This window comes from Aricia agestis, chromosome 8, assembly GCF_905147365.1.
Source record: "Aricia agestis chromosome 8, ilAriAges1.1, whole genome shotgun sequence".
Classification (NCBI taxonomy): Eukaryota; Metazoa; Arthropoda; class Insecta; order Lepidoptera; family Lycaenidae; genus Aricia; species Aricia agestis.
In genome coordinates, this window is record NC_056413.1 from 4749767 (window position 1) to 4757447 (window position 7681).

General features: G+C 32.5%; 1 long non-coding RNA gene across 1 annotated transcript; it reads right to left on the reverse strand.

The window, feature by feature from the left end:
- Window positions 1-2750: 2750 nt before the first annotated feature.
- On the reverse strand, window positions 2751-6921 carry LOC121729753. The gene is made up of 3 exons (XR_006036000.1): window positions 6587-6921; window positions 5807-5889; window positions 2751-4872 (listed from the first exon to the last, which is right to left on the reverse strand). It is a non-coding gene; the product is annotated as an uncharacterized LOC121729753 (long non-coding RNA).
- Window positions 6922-7681: the final 760 nt, after the last annotated feature.

A 7681-nucleotide genomic window follows, 5' to 3' on the forward strand; every position in this document is an offset into this window, starting at 1 on the left:
CCATAATCTGGAGTCTGGACCAACCTTCATAGCAACATATTTATTTTGTCGATGATAATGAATATGCGATGCCACGTGGTTGTTAGAATAAGTTTAGCTACTAATGGCAATAATGTATAGTGACAAGCGTAACATGCGCTGAATGTTGAATAAGAACATACGTCATGTTGTTATAGCTTACTTAGCATTCACACCGCACTCAACAAAAATGGCTGCGAGTCTTAAAAAAATGTTATAAGGTAATTATTGAATTAAACACTGAGCCGTACACACACGTTTCAGGGATACGGACAGATCTTTCACAAACACGTCATAACTAACACGTCTCACAGAATTCCATTGATGAAAGGTAAAATAATAACCACAGTAATAATTATAAACATACAATATACACTTTTCATGCACTTATTCTATATTTTGTTATTGTTACAATTAATAATGTTTTACACGACCGGTTTCGATGTAAACACCTGAGGATGATTTTGTCCAAACCGTTCGTGTTACGTTTTTTAACATTAAAATTGTAACAAAATATAATTAATAAATTGGAATAAGTGCATGAAAAGTGTATATTTATTATTGTTAAACATGAATTGCCATTAAGAATTTAAACACATAAGAATTTACAGTAGATTCAATAATACTCGTATCAATAATTATCATATTAAAAATAGCATTGCAAATATGTATTTAAAAAGTTGAAAATAAACACATAATAATATATTTATCATGAGTTAATCAATTGCGTGTGCTTTTTACATATTGTGATTTTCGTGACAATTCGAATGAGTTTTAATTTGTTGTTTGTTTTTACCTAATAAAGTTGTAATAAAGTAAAACATTACCATTTAGTATGTTACCTAAGCGGCAGTACAAAGCCGACCGTTCAATGCATTATACATTTGTACAAGTAGCTTTACAAGTCTTGTGCATTTAAATGAACAGATGGTTTAGTATTCAAAACAGAGTAGTTCAAAACATGTTTGCTTAGCAAATATTATGGTATGGCAAATATGGTAGTAAAAAGGTTTTCAATTAAACACGTGAAACCTCCTTGAAGTAAGAAAATGATCCTTTAAGAAGGTTTCATTTACGTTCGTTCGATGTGTCGGATGGGCATGTAAAACGTCGGTCCTGCGCCTGATCATTCGCCAGTCGTGTCGGTCTTCCGTCCTAATGGATTATGAAAATAAAGGAATAGAGAGTGCTTTGGGCACTGTACTCGTAAAATGACTCCTGCGTAACTGGCTTGGTTTCAATGAAACCGGCCACTGCGGCACTGTCACCGAAACCGGCGTTCGGTATTCTTCAAGGTCTCAAGCCAGCAATATTTTTGTTGAAAAGTTTTAGCTACTTTTTTTTTTTTTTTTTAACCTTCGTTTACAACTTTTTTTTATTTTAACCTTCGGTGTCAACCGAACACATAAAAGATTATAATATAAAAATGGCTATAAAAGACAGGAACGATAAAGTCCTAAGCCACATGGCGGGTAGATTCGACACAGAACGATATCTTTTTAACAACCTAGAAACTCCACCCAGCTTCAGTGACCCCTCTCCACCAAGCCAATGTCACAACATCTAAAGGCAAAGGGTGGAGCAGCATAAAATCTAAGGAAATCGGAAAATGTCGGATCTACTGGCCGCCACACCGACTGGGACCTCACCGTTCAAAACATTAATATTATTATGATGCAATTTATAAAACAATAAATATATATTTATTTATTATATATATATAACATATTATACTCTATTCTATTAAATATATATATACACATATATATTAAAAAAAAAAAAAGTGTCCATGGCGTGATGGACCACAATTAATTAAAATTCATAATATTATTTCAATTATCCTTGGTGCGAAAAATCTAAATAATAAGGTTTTTTTGAATAATGATATTGGCGGGAATTTGGAAAAGCGCGTTTCCAATTTTTTTTTCAAAATTGAAAAATAATTAAATTATAATAATTTATTGTTAAAAGTTGTGTAAATACAAGTATTTAGACTATTAATAGTGTGTAAATAATAAAAATGGATGGAGATGAGGCGGGCGGGGAGATCCCGCCTACCTCGAAAAAAAGACCCCGGCCCCCTGATGATCTTGGGGGGCCTTCTAGTGCTGGCGGCGGAGGTGGTGAGGACATGTATTTACCATTTCGTAAACCCAATTATAAAAGACTATATTCTGAAAATTCTATTAATACAGACTTCAAGGTGTATATAGAAAGTAAAAATGTGCAAGAAAGGTTGGGAAATAAAAGCCCAATTTATTTAAACAGTATATTTTCAAACGTAAAAGGTGTAGTAGCAATTCGGCGTATTAACGCAAACAAAATTGTTGTGATTTTCAAACAACATAACACGGCCAATAACTTCATAAGTAACATTAACTTTCTAGAAAAATATAATATGAAAGCATACATCCCGGCAGCTCAAATTGAAAAAACAGGAATAATTAGATTTGTACCAGCAAATATATCGAACAAAGATCTTTTCACAAATTTAACTTCAACATATGAAATAATTGCAGTGCGAAGATTCATGAGAAAAGTTGGTAATGAATTAGTCGGTACACAAACTGTTAGTATAACTTTTTTGTCAAATAGCTTACCTGATAATGTGCAATATGAGTTATTTTCATATAGAGTATTTGATTATGTTCCCCCTTTGCAACAATGTTATAAATGTTTTAAGTTCAATCACTCAGCCAAAATATGTAACGGAAAGCAGCGCTGCTCAATTTGTTCTGATGAACATTTTTATAAAGAATGTAGTAAGCCAAATGAGATTTGCTGTGTTAATTGTGGTGGACCTCACTTGGCCATTTCTAAACAATGTCCAGTTAAAATAAAGAAATTATTAGAAAAGAAAAATAAAATATCATATGCAAGTGTTGCTATTTCCAAAGAAAGTGTTGATTTCCCTCCTCTGCCAACTCGCACCATACCTGTAAATAAAAATGTAAATAATGTAAATAATACATCCAAATTTGTAAATAAACCTGTAAAGCCTATTTCAAGAGATGTAAATATACCAAACATAAAGTCGCTTATCGTTGGAAATGATGATGTACTAATGGCCCTGGTACACACATTGGTCCAAGTAGCAAATAAGAGTGATGAAGTACCTGTTACAACATCATTCATTAAAGATGTTCTTCTTAAGAGTCTGTCAATATAATGAATTCACAAACTCAAAAAATATCTTCTCTATGTATTGCGCAATTTAATGTTCAAGGGATAAATAACAAAAAACCTCTTCTTACAAAATTTTTAAATGATAAAGATATTGATATTTGTCTACTAAATGAGACATGGTTAAAAGAACACCAGTCTGTTCGTATTTCTGGATACAATTTTTATAACAAAATTTCTAAAAATCCTCGTAATGGTGTAGGAATATTAGTAAAACCATATTTAAAGTACAATATTATAAATACCAACTTTTATGAGGATATACAAACAATAGCCATATCTGTATATACAGACAATACGTCATCTTTAACTATTCTCTGTGTATACTGTCCTCCATCTGCTGGGCACATACGAATGAATAGATTGCGCAATATCATAAGAGATTTACCAAAACCTTTATTTATTAGTGGAGATTTCAATGCACATCATATTGCTTTTGGATGTTTATCCACCAAAAGTCGAGGCCAAAGTTTATATGATATAATTGATGAATTAGATTTATGTATTTTGAATAATGGCAGCTTTACAACAGTAAATTATCCTACACACAACCCTTCAGCAATAGATGTAAGTTTTGTTAGCCCTCACTTGGCACCCTTGTGTGAATGGTCTGTACATGATGATGCTATGGGTAGTTATCATTATCCAACAATAACAAACATTACCATGTGCATTGAAAGGTACACAATAAATCAATATGATGACAGATTTTTATACCATAAAACGGACTGGAATAAGTATAGGGAATCATCTAGTACAGTCTTCCATGAAATGATGGTCAATGAAGAGGATCCAATGAAATCTTATGATGAGTTTTGTATCCGACTTAATGAACTTAAACTAATGGAAGTTCCTAGATTTACTAAAACAAATTTTAGGAGTAGGCCACCCGCTCCGTGGTGGAATAGTACGTGTGAACAAGCAGTTATTAAATCATATGAAGCACTTAAACTTTATAGAAACGATCCAACATTAGACAATTACATTAAGTACAAAAGAATAGATGCTCTTAAAAAACGCACCATAAAGGAAGAAAAACGTAAAAGTTGGAACAGTTTTTGTAATAATTTCAATAGAACTACTCCTATAAGTAAAATCTGGAACCTTATTAAAAGATTTAAGGGTATTAGAACCAATAATAAGTCATATCAAAATGATTTTGTGCAACCATTGTTAGATAAATTATCAGATAATTCTAATTTAGTTAATCCTGATTCGTTAGAAACTTATTTTAATATGAACAATGAAAATCCACAATCAGGATTTCTATTGGATCCTTTCTCATGGTCAGAATTTTTAACAAGTATAAAATCTAGAAAAAATACTAGCCCTGGTTTGGACGATTTTCCGTATATATTAATAAAAGAACTACCAGAATCTATCCAAAAAATATTACTGTGTATTTTAAATTGTCTTTGGCTTAAAAAACTGATACCAATCTCATGGAAGACTCAATGTGTGATACCCATACTTAAACAAGATAAACCACCAGAGGAGGCCAGTTCTTATCGGCCAATATCTTTATCATCATGTATTGGTAAGATATTTGAAAATATGCTAAAGAACCGCCTGGATTGGTACGCAGAATCTCATAACATCATTCCTCAAATTCAGTATGGGTTCCGTAGAGGACGAAGTTGTTCAGACAGCTTCATTTCTCTCATCCACGATCTGAAAAATGCAAAGGGCAATAAATTACATACTGTTTGTGTATTTTTAGATGTCCAGGGCGCATTTGATAATGTGGACCCTGGTATACTAGTTAAGGTACTTAGTAATGCTGGAGTACCCGGATATGTGTGTAAATGGATTTATAATTTCCTCACTGACAGAGTATTGTATGTTAAGCATAATAATATTTTACATGGGCCCCGGACTGTATCTAAGGGCACAATGCAAGGTGCAACATTATCACCTTTGTTATATAATTTGTATATATGGGAGATATGTAAATATGTAAATATTAAAAATGTAAATATCCTTCAATTTGCAGATGATTTAGTTTTATATTGTTCAGATATTAATTTATCAGTAGCTATAGAAAAGATTAATGCTTGTTTAATCCAATTGAGAAAATATTATCAGCAAATATTAAATTTAAAAATTAATGCTAGTAAAAGTAATTTAATGATATTTGGAAAAGACACACCATCTGCTGATGTAACTTATAATGGTGAGATTATTCGAAGAGTAACCTCACATAAATTTCTAGGTGTTAACATTGATCAAAAATTATCTTTTGAGGATCATATTAAATATATATCAAGAAATGCCATCAAGGGTATTAATATTTTAAGATGTCTTGCAGGTGTTTCATGGGGAGCAGATCCCAAAGTACTTTCAGTGCTGTACAAGTCTATTGTAAGAAGCCATTTTGATTACAGTGCTTTAGCCTATCTGAATAGCACTCATACTTTAAAGTTAGATGTAATACAGAATAGAGCTTTGAGGATTATATCAGGGGCAATGTGTTCGACTCCCATAAGGGCCATGGAGGTCGAAACAAGTATTATGCCTCTGATATTAAGGCGTCTTTATCTTGCTGAAAGATATTGTATTAAGCTACTTTCATCAAATAACTACCAAATTATAAATAGAATCATACCTCACCCAATCATCACAGATGGTCCATTAGCTTCACCTCATGATCTTCTGACTGGGCTGTCCCCAACTTTGTGCCGGATTTTCCTAGAAATACAATCTCTTTATTCAAATATCAAAATGTATTCACATTGGTCATGTTACATGCATCCGTATAGAAGTATAATACATCCTATTCTGGTCATAACAAAATCTATCAATAACAATTCAGACATCCTTGCGTTTTTAGAAGAAAATAACAAGTACTATACAATCTATACTGATGGTAGTAAGGGTGATGATTATGTGAGAAGTGCTATTTATGATTCTCAAAGGGACTTTGCTCAAAGTTTTGTTCTAGATATGCAATGTTCTATTTTTACAGCAGAGGCATATGCAGTTTTTGAAGCCTTAAAATTGATAAACGGTGTAAATAATTGTAAATATTTTCTGATCTTAACAGACTCTCTAAGTCTTATTAATTGTCTTCAGAATGTCAATTTTAGTTTTAAAACTAACTATATCATTTATTTTATCAAAGACTTTGTGTGGCGACTGGAAAATAAAGGTATAACAATAGCCTTTATGTGGGTCCCTGCACATAAAGGTATCTTTGGAAATGAAATAGCAGATAAAACTGCATATGATGGGGTCAATGCCCTAGATGTCAAAAGTATTGTAAATGTTCCTATGACCGATTTTTATTGTAATGTGAAAATATCTGTAAGAAACGTTTGGGAAGAATTTTGGAAAGAAGACCAAAAACTTAAAGGCAAGTGGTATGGACAAATTCAAGGAAAATTACCGACAAATCCATGGTACAATGAGCTGAAGATAGCGAACCGTGACTTTATCACAACAATAAACAGACTCAGATTTGGTCATAACACTGCACCTGCACACCTTGCGAGATTGAACATAATAAGCAGCAATAATTGCACTTTTTGTAACGAAGAGAACGCCGACATGAATCACATTTTTTTCAACTGTTCAAGATTCACCTTTCATAGACTAGTGTTGGCAACTGAAATTATTGAAGAAAGTGATACCTCCCGCCGCCAATTAAGTGATTTCCTAAAAAACCAAAAGTGTTATGGTGCTTTGTACAAATATATTAAAAATACAGTGGGAACTATATAAATATAAAATAAATTAAAAACCCTTTAAAAAGACTTGGCTTAAAGGTCTCGTTACCAGGCCATTAAATCTTATAAAAAAAAAAAATCTAAATAATAAAATAACAAAAAAAGGATATGGACGAACAGTCCATAGACGGCCCCAATTTTATAATAAAAAAAAAATAAAAAAAAACCTTCGTTTACACACGAGGTTAATCAAAGTATGGTCAACAGCCTACATTATCATCGACTTGCTTATAAATGAAGGCTTTATAAATGAAGTAGGTAAGTGGAGAATGTAGTTTACTAACATTTTATAACATTATAAATTTTGTAAGCTACGAGGTTTGTTCAAATTATAAAAAAATTGAAGCAGTTACAATAAAGATGCCCGCTTAGGTACTTAGGTAGGTGGGGGGTGCTGGGAGTGGTCGCTCGACTTCGGTCTGATGATCACTTCTACACCAGCCGTCACCAGAGTACTAGTGTGCAGTTATACGTTATTTCTGTGTTAAATTCACTCGCCCAGACATTGTACATACTGTACACTTACCTACTAATTATCTAGATTCTGGACACTACTTGCACTACACACCTGCACTCCACAGCCCCAATTACTAAATACTTGCACTTGCACAAATCAACGTGAATAAGTACAGGATATAATACTAGCTATATACAAAATCCATTTTTTTATTCACATAATATGTGAATAAAAAAATATCCCGGTCCAAAACCTCCATTAATTAATGCAAGAAAACGGCAATTTTCAAAAATGTTAG